Source organism: Sesamum indicum, linkage group LG1 (genome assembly GCF_026168435.1).
Source record: "Sesamum indicum cultivar Baizhima isolate 11 linkage group LG1, ASM2616843v1, whole genome shotgun sequence".
In the NCBI taxonomy this organism is placed as follows: Eukaryota; Viridiplantae; Streptophyta; class Magnoliopsida; order Lamiales; family Pedaliaceae; genus Sesamum; species Sesamum indicum.
In genome coordinates, this window is record NC_142657.1 from 1,500,877 (window position 1) to 1,519,785 (window position 18,909).

Sequence of the window (18,909 nt, forward strand, 5' to 3'; positions counted from 1 at the left end):
ATTAGTAAATAAATTATGGGCCATAATTGGAATATAATAAAACTTGAACGGATTAAATTGAAGTTCGTTATAATATTTGGGGCAAATTATATTAATTAAGAAATTTAGGAAGGACGTAATGGGTATTTCAAGAAACGTTTAAATTAAATTAAAAAAAGAAAAAGAAAAAGACGAAAGAAAGAGAATAGAAAAGAAAGAGAAAGGGAAATGAATTGGTGGGGTGGGCCATCACCACCGCCCAACCTCCATATATATATATATATATATATGTGTGTGTGTGTTTGTTCAATCACATAAGACAATTACTCAATCTTAAAAATTGCAATTTTCATTTTCTGTTTCGGTAGTTCGCAGCGCAGGTAAGGTTTTTAATTTTAATTTTTATTAATTTATATAATTATATTATTTAATTAGTCTATTTATTAAATGTTGTTTATACTAAGCGATGTACTATTTAATTGGAATATTTTACGAGTTTGACTATTTAAAATAGTTCGAATTAAATATTAAATTGTAATTAAAAATAATATCGTTGGTTAATTAGATTATTAAATTTACTAGATTTGAATTTTAATATAGCTAATTTATATAATTCCATCGGAACTATTAACCAAATTCACAATTATGTGTATTATTGTTCAATTAAAGTGTATAATAGCGAGAAATTGATAGGAAATTCATAGGAATATTTCGAAAATTATATTTAATAAAGTATGTTAATAAAGAGGAAAAACGAAGATTTGTACTTCGATAGAAGTGGAATATTAAAAAATTAGTAGAAATTGTACGAATAATATTTAATATTATATTTAAAAAAAATTACGATATTCTCGATATATTAATTGTGTGTGGTATAACTCATTATAGGATACGGGGGTAAAGTGAAAAGACCAAACCACTACCTATTGGATAGATAAAAGCGTTGTAAGGTCGAGGTAAGTAAATAATTAGTATTATCTATATATGCTTTCTGTATTTGTGGTTTTACTGTTATATGAATTTGTGGTTCGTGCTGACATTGATTTATCTGAAGTATATGAGTGATGGATGATTTGATTTGATTGACGGTATTGTGTACAGAGAATGAGAAAGTACGTTGAAATATCATGTTTGTTGTATGTTGTGTCGTGGGTGTCTGAAAATGAGAATGTATTGATATATGATTTTACATGCTTACAAGAATGGTGATATGTGAAAATGAGGGAGTGGTGGAAATTAAATATAATTGTGGTGTGAATACCCCTTGATGTGTTGAAAAGCCTATACGGCGATATGAAAAGTGCTATGTGCGAAAAGAAAATGCTATGTGCGAAATGAAACAGCTATGTGCGAAAAGAAAATGCTATGTGCGAAATGAGATTGATGAGCCGGCTGTCAAGGAGATTCACTTAAATTTAATAATGGTGAGATTGAGTTGGCGGGAAAAACACAATATCACCTCCTGGTAAGCAAACTAGGAAAAATGGAGTTTGATTGATTGTCTTGTTATGAGATAGCTATGTGGTGTAATAAAGATGATTATGTGGAAGCAAATTGACTATATATTTCATGCATGTCGTCTACTTATCCTAATTGGGTTGTGTTTGATATACATATATAGATAGGGCTGGTTATTTACCTACTAAGTGGTAGGCTCATTCCCCTGCTGACATTTTCTTTCAGGAATAGACTTTGAAGTGTCTGACTGTTGAAGAATAGGTCCACGCGCTATACTCAGGCAGGTCGGGCCAGTATGCAGTTTTCTCCTCTTTGTCACTTAGAGTACAAATCACATTTTGTCTGTACAGAGAGAATATAAGTATACGGATTACCTATGACGAATCACTTTGTGATGTGTGATATGTATATATATACATAATGTTGTGGGTTGATAATACCTATTATGACGTGTTGGGATTACGTATGCAAATTGAATAGTTGATTATGTGCAAATTTATATATATGAACACAGGGATTACTATAAGTATGAGGTTTAGCGTAGATATAGCCCTTGTAGCGAAGGGAGTGCTACACATATTGATGCAGAAATTGATCCCTATTGTCTTTCGTGAAATGTTTCCCAAGCATTTATGGAGTGCATTAGTGGAGGTGAGTCTTTTACTCTTAAGTATATGCTCGACCATGTTTGATATCATCAAGCTACATGAGTTGGAACATAGTATTACCATCATCATGTGCAACCTTGAGAAGATATTTCCTCCAACTTTCTTCGACTCGATGGAGCACCTCATTGTTTACCTGCTATAGGAGGCTTACGTAGGGAGACCGGTGCAATACAGGTGGATATACCCTTTTGAAAAGTTTCTATGTGACTTGAAGGAAAAAGTGAAGAATAAGACACATGTCGAGGCATCCATTGTCGAAGAATTCAGATTATTCTCTTTACACTATTTTGAGCCGGACGTTCTATCCAAATGAAGCATACATCGTAGAAACGATGATCTCACGAGCAATGAGATAGAATTCAACGGTTTATTTTCAACTACCCTGGCCGAGCTAGTAAGGTCTCAAAGAAGAGATGGCTCAGTGAATCAAAACGCCACATAATCGAGACGTATATATTGAACAACTTGGATGACCCCACAGATAGCGGTAGAAGCAAGTGTCTCAACAGGGCTTAAGGACCCCTCTATCATGGAAATTTTCAAGAACATCAATAACCTTATATTATGTTGGTAAGATCAAATTACTTGGGAATACATACTTCTCTAGTAAGTTCATCGTTTGCGAAACATCAAAGGTAAAGATGAATATAATGGATTTGTAGTTTAAGAGTGACCTGTATCCCGACTCAATTGCTCCCCAAAGGCGATTGCAGGAACAACAGAAGCAAAGAAAATATATGCTGTTGGAGCCAAAATCCTGAAATGGTGAATGAAGACAAAGACAAACATTATTGAGCTGCTTAAGTTCATCTCATAAACGCTATTTACAACATAGATATATATATGTATATGTATATGCTTTCTTGGAAAAAGAACAAAAAGGCAGCACCTTGCACCCGAGCCACATGTGTCAAACCAGTCTCTTTTGTAGCATGCAGCCTTCCTTTAAAATCTTTAGTAACTCCCGCTAATGGAGCATTCGATTTATAAATTGTGTTGGCTGACAATCAAGATAAATAAACAGGTGAATGGATTCATATTAATGCATTTATGTCAAAGAGTCTACAAACTCAGAATTGGTTGCATGTATATTGTATTAATCTTTTAAGATTGCTAGAACTAATGACGACAAAGAACACCATAAGCGCAAGGGAACCATGATATTGCCCTGCTTATACCACAAAAAGCAGTCATCAAAGCAGGAAAGACAAGACAACATCTACTAATCAGATAGCATTAATCAAACATGGTACACAACGCGCAATTAGTATAGATAAGGTGAGGCGAAATTTTGTTGCCCGTATCTAATCTGCATACTCCAAATCTTATTTGCCATTTAGATTCCAAGAATCCCAAAAAATTCAGAAAAGAGCTATATTTCAGATTCCATATCTTGGTAGTAAAATGGGATCTTTTCAGGTTCCACATAGTCAAATTTTCTTGAATGAAAAAATATAGATACAAATCATATATTCCTAGAAATGAACATACATATGGAATAGTTTTGGCCTTCAAAGAGAAAAATCTCAGAAAAATTAAATGTTACCGCATACATTGTTCAAGAGCATGGAAAACAAACATAACGAACACAATATCCATCTACTCTCTCATGCCAATATTATCTCAAACAAAACCTAAAATCCAAGAACCGCCACACGTTGAAATGTATGAACAATAACTGCATGACATGGTGAAATATTTCGGAGAAGAAGGGAAGGAGTTATAAAGAAATAGAAAGTTCTCTACCTCTTTGATCCTAGCCGTCTATGGTATCCTCTCTTCTACCGGAGAAGAGCGGAAAGAAGCCTTGTTTTTATTGGTTTCAAGTACGACTATGGTTTTTGTAATTTTTGTTATTTATAGAGAAAAAATAAGTTTCATTCATTTTCTATTTTTGCATGTGCTCCCTTTCTTTTTCTTAAGGATCTCATGTTAATAGTACCTTTTTGTGTGCACTATTTGCTCCAAAAGAGGGGAAAAAATCCCTAGTGATGCATGAATTCTTTTTGTTAAGAGGGACTAGAGGCAGATTGCAGTCTTTTGGAAAATTTTTATATGCAGTAATTATGAGACCATAAATATTGATAAGAAGTTGTATAATCAATGCAATATTATTCTTATAGTAATTCAATTAATGTAAAATGAAGCTACGGATCCTAAGATAGTGATTTCTTCCTTGGTATCTAATCTCATTTGAGAAAATAAAATAGATTATCGATTGAGATTATATTTTTATTATTCATGTACCAGAAATGCATTATATGTGGATGTCGTTGTATGAAAAAATTTACACTTCGTTAGCTTAACAGACATATATGGAGATATACCCATATAGTCACATCTCCTATGCCATTATAGAGAAAAATGAGGCCAAAATTTTCTTTGTTTCTTTCATTTTCATTATTTGTATATTCATGTACCAGAAATGTATTATATGTGGATGTCGTTGTATGGGAAATTTATACTACGTTAGCTTAACAGACATATATGGAGGTGCAAATATTAGGTAATGTAAAAATGACATGACTCACCATTTTAATGTATATACCCATATAGTCACATCTCCTATTCCATTATAGAGAAATATTATGCCAAAATCATCTTTGTTTCTTTCATTTTCATTATTTGTATATTCATGTACCAGAAATACATTATATATGGATGTCATTGTACAGAAAATTTACACTTCGTTAGCTTAACAGACATATATGGATGTGCAAATATTAGGTAAATGTAAAAATGACATGACTCACTATTTTAATGTATATACCCATATATTCACATCTCCTATGCCATTATAGATAAAAATTAGACCAAAATCATCTTTGGTTCTTTCATTTTCATTATTTGTATATTCATGTACCAAAAATGCATTATATGTGGATGTCGTTGTATGAGAAATTAACACTTTGTTAATTTAACAGACATATATGGAGATGCAAATATTTGGTAAATGTAAAAAATGACATGTACCAGAAATGCGTTATATGTGGTTGTCGTTGTATGGGAAATTTACACTTCGTTAGGTTAACAGGCATATATGGAGGTGCAAATATTAGGTAAATGTAAAAATGACATGACTCACCATTTTAATTTATATACCCATATAGTAACATCTTCTATGCCATTATAGAGAAAAATTAGGTCAAAATCATTTTTGTTTTCTTTCATTTTCATTATTTGTATATTCATGTACCAGAAATGCATTACATGTGGATGTCGTTGTATGGTAAATTTACAATTCGTTAGCTTAACAGACATATATGGATATGCAAATATTCGGTAAATGTAAAAATGACATGACTCACCATTTTAATATATATACCCATATATTTACATCTCCTATGCCATTATAGAGAAAAATTAGGCAAAAATCATCTTTGTTTCTTTTCTTTTCATTATTTGTATATTCATGTACCAGTAATGCATTATATGTGGATGTCGTTATATGAAAAATTTACACTTCGTTAGCTTAACAAACATATATGGAGGTGCAAATATTAGGTAAATGTAAAAATGACATGACTCACCATTTTAATGTATATACCCATATAGTAACATCTCCTATGCCATTATAGAGAAAAATTAGACCAAAATCATCTTTGTTTCTTTCATTTATCAGAAAGGCATTATATGTGGATGTCGTTGTATAGAAAAATTACACTACGTTAGCTTAACAGACATATATGGAGGTGCAAATATTAGGTAAATGTAGAAATGACATGACTCACTATTTTAATGTACATATAGTCACATCTCCTATGCCATTATAGAGAAAAATTAGGCCAAAATCGTCTTTGTTTCTTTCGTTTTCATTATTTATATATTCATGTACCAGAAATGCATTATATGTGGATGTCGTTGTATGAAAAGTTTACACTTCGTTAGCTTAACAGACATATATGGAGGTGCAAATATTAGGTAAATGTAAAAATGAAATGACTCCCCTTTTTAATGTATATACCCATATAGTCACATTTCTTCTGCTATTATAAAGAAAAAATAGACCAAAATCATCTTTGTTTCTTTCATTTTAATTATTTGTATATTCATGTACCAAAAATGCATTATATGTGGATGTCGCTGTATGGAAAATTTACAATTCGTTAATTTAACAGACATATATGGAGGTGCAAATATTAGGTAAATGTAAAAATAACATGATTCACCATTTTAAGATATATACCCATATAGTCACATCTGCTATGCCATTATAGATAAAAATTAGGCCAAAATCATTTTTGTTTCTTTTATTTTCATTATTTGTATATTCATGTACACGAAATGCATTATAAGTGGATTTCGTTATATGAAAAATTTACACTTTGTTAGCTTAACAGACATATATAGAGGTGCAAATATTACGTAAATGTAAAAATGACATGACTCACCATTTTAATGGGGGAATTTATTAAAAAAATGTCAAAAAAAAAGTTAGTAAAATAGGGTAAAATTGAAATTGTTAGAAAAGTGAGCGGCACCGCGGTTACTGACCGCAGTGCCACAATTTTTTATTTTAAAAAAAAAGCTTCTTTGTGTCTCCGTGGTGACAAACCGCGGTGACATTGGTTTTTTTAAAAAAAAAAAATTTTAATGTGTCACCGCGGTTTCGAACCGCGGTCACAATTTTTTTTTTTTAAAAAAAATTATTTTATTTTATGACGAATTGTTGTCAACTTCTCATTAAAATTTCGATACTATTATGGCGAGTTGTCAGCCATCAAATATACCGTTCGATTCTCCTTGATGAGACGAACATTTCCCCACAAACAATTTCAAGTTTTATCAATCGTAAATAATAAATTTTTAGCACGAACATCACACTTTTCGGCCGGCGATTCGCCGCCACCGGAGCGACCCACGATCACGAACCACCGCCACTGGACTCGCCTCGACCTAACGGTTCTAACGAGACCAACCTACTTCAATTTTATTAAATATTTGTTAAGATATGAAAATTTGAAGTTTTTTCATCGAAAATTCGCATTGAAACTGTTTGCTACCATTTCTCCACCGTCAGGACAAATCACAGATTAAGACCATAGCCGTTCGAATCTTGTCGTCCAGACGATTCCAACAAGACTAATCTTGCTCAATTTCATCAAGTATTTGTTTGTTCAATTAAAATACATATGTTTTAAAATAGTTATAATTTTATTAAATTCTATTTATTAATTAATAATACTATTTATAATTAATTAATAATTAATAATTAATAATACTATTTAGACCAGTCTTGCTCAATTTCATCAAGTATTTGTTGAGATTTGAAAATTTGAAGATTTTTCCACCAAAAATTCGTTGAAACTGTTTGTCAAATTCATTTTCTTTTTTTTTGTTTGTTCAAATAAAATACATATATTTTAAAATATTTATAATTTTATTAAATTCTATTTAATTAATTATAAATAGTATTATTAATTATTTAATTAAATATAATAGTATTATTAATTAATTAAATAGAATTTAATAAAATTATAACTATTTTAAAAATTGAACAAACAAATACTTGATGAAATTGAGCAAGATTGGTCTTGTTGGAATCGTCTGGACGACAGGATTCGAACGGCTATGGTCTTAATCTATGATTCGTCCTGACGGTGGAGAAATGGCAGCAAACAGCTTCAGCGCAAATTTTCGGCGGAAAAACTTCAAATTGCATATCTTAACAAATATTTAATAAAATTGAACTAGGTTGGTCTCGTTAGAACCGTTAGGTCGAGGTGAGTCCAGTGGCGTTGGTTCGTGATTGTGGGTCGCTCTGGTGGCGGTGAATCGACAGCCGAAAAGTGCGGTGTTCGTACTAAAATTTCATTATTTACGATTGATAAAACTTGAAATTGTTTGTGGGGAAATGTTCGTCTCATCAAGGGGAGTCGAATGGTATATTTGATGGCTGACAATTCACCATAATAATGCCGAAATTTTAACGAGAAATTGACAACAATTCGTCGTAAAATAAAATATTTTTTTTAAAAAAAAAACACTCTCTGGCACCGCGGTCTGTGACCGCGGTGCCACAGAGAAAATTATTTTTTTTTAAAAAAAAATGAGGCACCGCGGTGTCAGACCGCGGTGCCACTTACTTTCCTAATCTTTTCAAAATGGCATGCTTTTACTATTTTATTTTTTTTTTGCATTTATTAAATAAATTTGCCCATTTTAATGTATATACCCATATAGTCACATCTCCTATGCCATTATAGAGAAAAATCAGGTCAAAATCATCTTTGTTTCTTTCATTTTCATTATTTGTATATTCATGTACCAGAAATGCATTATATTTGGATGTCATTGTATATAAAATTTACACTACGTTAGCTTAACAGATATATATGGAGATGCAATTATTAGGCAAATGTAAAAATGACATGACTCACCATTTTAATGTATATACCCATATAGTCACATCTCTTATGCCATTATATAGAAAAATTAGGCCAAAATCATCTTTGTTTCTTTCATTTTCATTATTTGTATATTCATGTACCAGAAATGAATTACATGTGGATGTCGTTGTATGGGAAATTTACACTTCGTTAGCTTAACAGTCATATATGGAGGTGCAAATATTAGATAAATGTAAAAATGATATTACTCACCATTTTAATTTATATACCCATATAGTCACATCTCATATGCCATTATAGAGAAAAGTTAGACCAAAATCATTTTTGTTTCTTTCATTTTCATTATTTATATATTCATGTACCAGAAATAAATTATATGTGGATGTCATAAATTTACACTTCGTTAATTTAATAGGCATATATGGAGGTGCAAATACTAGGTAAATGTAAAAATGACATGATTCACCATTTTAATATATACACATATAGTCACATCTCCTATTCTATTATAGATAAAAATTAGGCCAAAATTATTTTTATTTCTTTTATTTTTATTATTTGTATATGCATGTACCAGAAATGCATTATATGTGGATGTCGTTGTATGAAAAATTTACACTTCGTTACCTTAACAGTCATATATGGAGGTGCAAATATTAGGTAAATGTAAAAATGACATGACTCACCATTTTAATGTATATACACATATAGTCACATCTCCTATGCCATTATAGAGAAAAATTAGACCAAAATCATCTTTATTTCTTTAATTTTCATTATTCGTATATTAATGTACAGAAATGCATTATATGTGGATGTCGTTGTATGGAAAATTTACCTTTCGTTAGCTTAACAGACATATATGGAGGTGCAAATATTAGGTAAATATATAAATGACATGACTCACCATTTTAATGTATATACCCATATAGTCACATCTCCTATGCCATTATAGAGAAAAATTAGGCGAAAATCATATTTGTTTCTTTTATTTTCATTATTTGTATATTCATGTACCAGAAATTCATTATATGTGAATGTCGTTGTATGGAAAATTTATATTTCGTTAGCTTAACAGACATATATGGAGGTGCAAATATTAGGTAAATATATAAATGACATGACTCACCATTTTAATGTATATACACATATAGTCACATCTCCTATGCCATTATAGAGAAAAAATTAGGCCAAAATCATCATTGTTTCTTTCACTTTCATTATTTGTATATTCATGTATCAGAAATGTATTATATGTGGATGTCGTTGTATTGAAAAATTTACACTTCGTTAGCTTAACAGACATATATGGAGGTGCAAATATTAGGTAAATGTAGAAATGACATGACTCACCATTTTAATTTATATACCTATATAGTCACATCTCCTATGCTTTTATAGAGAAAAATTAGACTAAAATCATCTTTGTTTCTTTCATTTTCATTATTTATATATTCATGTACCAAAAATGCATTATATGTGGATGTCATTGTATAGAAAATTTAAACTACATTAGCTTAACAGACATATATAGAGGTGCAAATATTAGGTAAATGTAAAAATGACATGACTCACCATTTTAATGTACATACCCATATTGTCACATCTCCTATGCCATTATAGAGAAAAATTAGGCCAAAATCTTCTTTGTTTCTTTCATTTTCATTATTTGTATATTCATGTACCAGAAATGCATTATATGTGGTTGTCGTTGTATGGAAAATTTACACTACGTTAGCTTAACAGACATATATGGTGGTGCAAATATTAGGTAAATGTAAAAATGACATGACTCACCATTTTAATGTATATACCCATATAGTCACATCTCCTATGCCATTATAGAGAAAAAATTAGGCCAAAATCATATTTGTTTCTTTTATTTTCATTATTTGTATATTCATGTACCAGAAATTCATTATATGTGGATGTCGTTGTATGGAAAATTTATATTTCGTTAGCTTAACAGACATATATGGAGGTGCAAATATTAGGTAAATATATAAATGACATGACTCACCATTTTAATGTATATACACATATAGTCACATCTCCTATGCCATTATAGAGAAAAAATTAGGCCAAAATCATCATTGTTTCTTTCACTTTCATTATTTGTATATTCATGTATCAGAAATGTATTATATGTGGATGTCGTTGTATTGAAAAATTTACACTTCGTTAGCTTAACAGACATATATGGAGGTGTAAATATTAGGTAAATGTAGAAATGACATGACTCACCATTTTAATTTATATATCTATATAGTCACATCTCCTATGCTTTTATAGAGAAAAATTAGACTAAAATCATCTTTGTTTCTTTCATTTTCATTATTTATATATTCATGTACCAAAAATGCATTATATGTGGATGTCATTGTATAGAAAATTTAAACTACATTAGCTTAACTGACATATATGGAGGTGCAAATATTAGGTAAATATAAAAATGACACGACTCTCCATTTTAATGTATATACCCATATAGTCACATCTCCTATGCCATTATAGAGAAAAATTAGGCCAAAATCATCTTTGTTTCTTTTATTTTCATTATTTGTATATTCATGTACCAGAAATGCATTATATGTGGATGTCGTTGTATGGAAAATTTACACTTCGTTAACTTAACAGACATATATGGAGGTGCAAAAATTAGGTAACTGTAAAAATAACATGACTCACCATTTTAATTTATATACCCATATAGTCACATCTCCTACGCCATTATAGAGAAAAATTAAGCCAATATCATCTTTGTTTCTTCCGTTTTCATTGTTTGTATATTAATGTACCAGAAATGCATTAATGTGGATGTCATAAATTTACACTTCGTTAATTTAACAGGCATATATAGAGGTGCAAATACTAAGTAAATATAAAAATGACATGATTTACCATTTTAATGTATATACACATATAGTCACATCCTATTCTATTATAGATAAAATTATTTGGCCAAAATTATTTTTATTTCTTTCATTTTTATTATTTGTATATTCATTTACCAGAAATGCATTATATGTGGATGTCGTTGTATGTAAAATTTACACTTCGTTACCTTAACAGTCATATATGGAGGTGCAAATATTAGGTAAATGTAAAAATGACATGACTCACCATTTTAATATATATACCCATATAGTCACATCTCATATGCCATTATAGAGAAAAATTAGACCAAAATCATCTTTATTTCTTTAATTTTCATTATTCGTATATTCATGTACCAGAAATGCACTATATGTGGATGTCGTTGTATGTAAAATTTACATTTCGTTAGCTTAACAGACATATATGGAGGTGCAAATATTAGGTAAATATATAAATGACATGACTCACCATTTTAATGTATATACCCATATAGTCACATCTCCTATGCCATTAGAGAAAAATTAGACCAAAATCATCTTTATTTCTTTAATTTTCATTATTCGTATATTCATGTACCAGAAATGCATTATATGTGGATGTCGTTGTATGTAAAATTTACATTTCGTTAGCTTAACAGACATATATGGAGGTGCAAATATTAGGTAAATATATAAATGACATGACTCACCATTTTAATGTATATACCCATATAGTCACATCTCTATGCCATTATAGAGAAAAATTAGGCCAAAATCATATTAGTTTCTTTTATTTTCATTATTTGTATATTCATGTACCAGAAATGCATTATATGTGGATGTCGTTGTATGAAAAATTTACACTTCGTTAGCTTAACAGACATATATGGAGGTGCAAATATTAGATAAATGTAAAAATGACATAACTCACCATTTTAATGTATATACCCATATAGGCACATCTCCTATGCCATTATAGAGAAAAATTAGGCCAAAATCATCTTTGTTTCTTTTATTTTCATTATTTGTATATTCATGTATCAGAAATGCATTATATGTGGATGTCGTTGTATGGGAAATTTACACTTTGTTAGCTTAACAGACATATATGGGGTGCAAATATTAGGTAAATATAAAAATAATATGACTCACCATTTTAATGTATATACACATATAGTCACATCTCCTATGCCATTATAGAGAAAAATTAGGCCAAAATCTTCTTTGTTTCCTTAATTTTCATTATTTGTATATTCATGTACCAGAAATGGATTATATGTGGATGTCGTTGTATGGAAAATTTACACTTCGTTAGCTTAACAGACATATATGGAGGTGCAAATATTAGATAAATGTAAAAATGACATGACTCACCATTTTAATGTATATACCCATATAGTCCTATCTCCTATGCCATTATAGAGAAAAAATAGGCCAAAATCATCTTTGTTTCTTTTATTTTCATTATTTGTATATTTATGTACCAGAAATGCATTATATGTGGATGTCGTTGTATGGAAAATTTAAACTACGTTAGCTTAACAAACATATATGGAGGTGCAAATATTAGGTAAATAAAATGTAAAAATGACATGGCTCACCATTTTAATGTATATACCCATATAGTCACATCTCGTATGCCATTATAGAGAAAAATTGGGCCAAAGTCATCTTTGTTTATTTTATTTTCATTATTTGTATATTTATGTACCAGAAATGCATTATATGTGGATGTCGTTGTATGGAAAATTTACAATTCGTTAGCTTAAGTAAAAAGTAAAAAGGATATGATTCACCATTTTAATGTATATACCCATATAGTCACATCTCCTATGCCATTATAGAGAAAAATTGGGCCAAAATCATCTTTGTTTCTTTTATTTTCTTTATTTGTATATTCGTGTACCAGAAATGCATTATATGTGGATGTCGTTGTATGGAAAATTTACAATTCGTTAGCTTAAGTAAAAAGTAAAAAGGATATGACTGATTAGTGGAGGTGTGGGGAGGGAATGGGGAGAAGGTTTTCAATTTTGAACTGCCTTCTTTTGAGATAGATGTTACGGAGCCCTTTCCCAGAGAATCTTTAAGGGCCCGGAAAATCTCACGTTTAGGGAGAGGAATCACCAGTACCTGAAGACGCAGACTCTTTTTTATCCAGTTACTTCCGCTGATTCTCCTGTGGCATCTCTTGCTCGCGAGGCGTCCCTCCCGCAGTAGGGTTCCAAACCTCGCCTCGCTCTTGTGACATGCTATGTTTCCCCTCTCTATTCCCGAGTAAGGGGTGAGTCCCATGCGTCAGTTTGTGGATCGCGGTCTCACACACTAATCCCTACAGGTGCCCGTAGTAGGCCGGCCGCCCTACCTAAACCAATCATCATATCGGTCCCTAGGCTCAAGTCTCACTCTTTAATTGCTCTTGCTCTCTCCAGAAGCTTCACTTGCGACCTTTTCTATCCTAAATGAAATAGAGAAAGAGGCTCGATGTAATTGAGCGTTAGCGATGGGCTGGGTAACGAAGGTAAGGGATGATATGAAAACTCCAACAACTGGTTCTGGCTCTAAGCTTGATCCCACTCGAAAAAAGCCCAAGACCAGGCGCAAGGGAGATAGTCCCAGTTCATCAGTTTGAAGTATCTCACTAAGTTTGTTTTTCCTGCCCTGAAACTTCATTCCGCTCCTGGACGAATTGGTGAACAGTCAACAGTAAGAGTAGCTGCTATTGACTGAGGTTGAGTTCCTTCGACCGTATATGTATAAATCTTCACAGGTTGTGGGACAGAAGAAATATCGGGGAACCTGCTAGCGCAGAGAATCAATGCGCCAAAGCTATCGGCCCTCCTAATGAGAATTGAGGTCCTTGCGCGGGCGTCTCATCCCTAAGACTTGCTTGCTCTGTATGGAGTGTCCCGTGGTTCCTCGAGTGCCAGCCGCAGAGAGGAATGCCATGATTCACCATTTTAATGTATATACCCATATAGTCACATCTCCTATGCTATTATAGAGAAAAATTAGACCAAAATCATCTTTGTTTCTTTCATTTTCATTATTTGTAAATTCATGTAACAGAAATGCATTATATGTTGATCATGTCGTTGTATGTGAAATTTACATTTTGTTAGCTTAACAGACATTTATGGAGGTGCAAATATTAGGTAAGTAAAAAATAAAATTGATATGATTGAGTATTTTAATGTATATACCCATATAGTCACATCTTCCCCTACTCCTATGCCAAATTGCCAATTAACTAACATTTATTAGGTAGTGGAAAATATTAATTTCATGGCCATAATAGTTATCCAATAAAATATTAAGGACTTAGACGTGAACAATGCGTTTAGTTAATTTAGTAAAATAATAATAATACTAATTTAATAGAATTGAAGTTTATGAATAATTTTACATTAAGATCGTTCGTGACAAATTCTTTGAATATGTTTGGATAATTCTAAATGCAAAGAATTTTAATTTCTTTCATTTTAATTTTAAATAAAATTTTGATAAATATGAGACTTTAAATTCCTTTGAAATGGAGTCATTTAAAATTTTTATTCAAATCCTTTCTTCAAATTCCAACACACTCTAAGGAATTGATATTTGCCATCTCAAAACAGGTATTTCATTTGCAATAAGAGGCACCAGTGAGCCAAATTTTGTGAATGAGTGAACTACAAAATGAACTCAAGAGAGAGGCAGATGAGGTTGAGTTTTTTGTCGGCCCACATTAAAATTATGAAAATTCGGGCTGTACAAGGCATCAAACAAGCCATGATGTGTAGACACATACTCCCTAAAGTCGACCCTAACTCTTTATTGGGTCCTCGTGGCATAACGAACAAAATATCCATCTACTCTCTCATGCCAATATTATCTCAAACAAAACCTAAAAATCAAGAACCGCCACACGTTGAAATGTATGAACAATAACTGCATGACATGGTGAAATATTTCGGAGAAAACGGGCCTTGAAAACATACAAGAAAGCGATCAAAAATTCAAGAAAGAACTCAACGTGGGTCATGTATGATCTGATGAAAAAAAATTGTTATAAAAGATTTTTCTTTTTTCCCCAGCAGGCAAAAAGCATTGTCGGAGAAGAAGGGAAGGAGTTATAAAGGAATAGAAAGTTCTCCACCTCTTTTTTATCCTAGCCGTCTATAGTATCCTCACTTCTGTCGTAGAAGAAACGGAAAGAAGCCTTGCTTTTATTCGTGTCAAGTACGTCTATTGCTTTTGTAATTTTTGTTATTTATAGAGATATATAAAATTAGGCCAAAATCATCTTTGTTTCTTTCATAATTTTCATTATTTGTATGGTAAATATAAAATTAAGCCACGGGAACTCGGTCTCGTTACTATTTCGATTCTAGATCAATGTTGTCTATCTACAATGGTTATATGGAAAAATGGGGTTATATGTAATTATATCTACAATGTATTGCATGGAAGCATACCATATTACGAGTAAATTGTTATTTCCAACTTTGCAATTTTAATATACATGTTAGGTGTGTATATATATATATATAATTTAACTGAACTTCCAAACATATTATTTTTGAATGAATTGTACAGGGCATCAGCATTCGGTTGGCCCAATTATTGATTGACTTGTATCAACTGATTTCAAGTATTGGTTCAGACAACTTATAAGTTATGCATTTTTTTAATAATTGAAACTATATGTTGTGCTACACGGACAATGAGCTCCTAAAGTGTCACTATTGGGGTCCCGGTGCAGAGGTGACGATGTTCTCTTACTACTTTGTGAATAGTTACAATTTCCACACGAAACGTCATAACGTCTACAAATCAACCATAAATTGTGGGGTATGTGTAAAAAGTTCATCGTATACATACGAGGATAAAGACTTCTATGGAACAATTGAAGAGATCATTCAATTGACATACCCACTTATTCTGAACTTATACATAGTTATGTTCAAGTGTTGTAGGGTCGATCTAGTAAAAGGCATGAAGGTACACTCTCGTTATCAGCTCGTTTATGTAAACTTCAAAAAAATGCACCAAAAGGATGAATCGTTCATACTGGCATAACAAGCAGTACAAGTGTACTACACTGAGTACCCAAGTATGAAGAAAGACAAAGTGGATTGGATGGTTGTTTGCAAAATCAAGGTTCAAAGAGTAGTTGATGAGTCTCAGTGGACTGATATCGCATATCAGCCGGAGGAAGTCATATCAGTCCCTGAAGTTGCTATGGACAATCAGACGTACGATCTCTATGATCCCGATGGTATACAAATCTTTGTTGATCTTTAGGGTTGCACAACAGAAGGGTGTAAGTACATCACGGACGCAACATGTTCAAAATGATAATAAAGAAAACGAGAATGATGAAGATAGGTTCAAGGACTACGAGACTGATGAATATGAGACTACCTAAGCTAGTGTTGCGTAATGTAATTTCTCAATTTTGCAATATTGTATTAAAAAAATTATTTATTTGGAATGGCCATATATTAACCACATAGTTACAATAGTCGTTCCAAATTATGGCGGAAAAATTTTGGCACCACATGAAAAAGTGGAGGGAAATAAAATTTTGTGACGGCCAAAATGTTAAATAGCCGTTACAAAAGTCGGTCCATATTATATTAGTGGCGCCAAACTAAAAAAATTGGATAGAATTCTTTTATTTAACTGGCTATTAGAAACGTTGTACCAAAAGTCGGTACTATCTCGAAATTGCATAACCGTTTAAAAATCCATTACCATCCTTGTTCTATTTAAAAACTTATATTTGCAGTTACGATATCTTAAAATCCGGACAGCCGACTCACACCAAATATATATATGTATATATATAAGACTGTGTCCATTAGATCATATCAGATGGTATGATTTAAAAATCACACGACCTGATTAAAGGATATACCGTCTTAAATGATTACTCTTATGTTTCGGGTAAGATATCTCGACATCTGTATACCTAATAAGGCTAAGACTTTGGTAAATGTATTCTACTGTAAGCATGATCATATCTAAAGATTTTATTTGAATTTGATGGCCCGATTAACCCATGCAATTTAATAATGTAAGATGAAAGTTATGTATATACAAATTTATTGCATATTGTGATCATATATCAATGTGAACTATAATTTTTTTTTTAATGTATGTCAATTGTATTATTCCATATAATGGATACCTTTGAACAACATTAAATTTGTTCAGTACGGATTTTTTTTGTATATTTTAATAAAAAATAATTAATTATTTGAAAAACATTTCGTGTTGGCTTTATGAACGCCAGGAGCAAAACGACGTCCGTTTTCTTCTTTTGGAATACCCTTTGTAACGGCTTTATACACGGTCAGACAATACGATGTCGTTTATTAAAGTACAAATATCATATTTTGTAGCTCCTTTCATAACGGCGTTATACACGACTATGTGATTGGAATTCCTTTAGGCAAGGCTTTTATCTAATATTTATTTTTTTTAAGTTTTTAATTTTCTAATCATTTCTTTAAATGGTTTTTCAATAGGAGTGACAACTCAAACGTCCCGTCAAACAGATGGGGATGTTTGAGAAGTGCTATAAAAAGAAGAAGGACGACCAATGGAGCACTCCAAGGGCAGCAGAGGTCGTAGTAAGTATATGTGATAATTTAATTTTTGAATTTAAAATTATTTTTTAAAAATCTAATTAATTAATCTGTTAATAGGAGTTGTTCTTGACAATGACGGAGGATCACCAAAATCAACAAAATAATGATCAACATCCTCTATTATCCTCTCAAGGCTCGATGGCCCTGAACGAGCCACAAGTGTTGTTGTCAGCGGTGGATGGCCGTTAGAGAGGCCAAGTATTCAGTCTCTGCTCCGAGGCCCACCACACGGTTGCTGGACCATCACAACCAGTATGTCCACTACTCCATCACCATTGCCACCACAACCATCTTGCCCCGACCTTGATGATCGGGTAGCGAGGCTTGAGGAGTGGATGTGGCGGATGGATCTCACCTGGTTGATCCTCCAGTTGATTCCTTGATACCCAACGACGACAGACGGGAAGGCTGCTTTAGATTAGGATTTTTTTTTTTATTATTTGTAAAGGTACAATATTTTTAGTTTTGTAATTAAATTTTTTTATTTTCTTGTTATATTATATATTTTTTATATAATACTGCACATTTAAGTAATTAAAACTACATATATATAACAAAAAAGTTCAATAATTTTTTTATAAAAATAAATATTAAAATAAATTAAATATTATTAAAAAATATTCTTTGTTTTTTCATTGCTTTTGTAATGAGTTTTTGATAAAGTTTACTGTCATATAACCACAAAATCGTTACAAAGAGCGTGCAAAAGAAAGTTATCAATTTCTAAACAGGTCGTCTCGTTACTAAAGCAGTATAAAAAAAGTTACAAAAGCAGATGCAAAACTAAAACCAACATACGCATAAGGAGTTACAACACAATACAAGAACATTACAAGAAGTATTCCAAAAATCGGACCAACTTTTAAGCAAACCATACCTTATTACAAATGTCGTTCTAATAAAAACCAAATCAAACTTAATTTGGCCGTTCCAAATGACCTCTCATGGCCAGTAAAAAGAC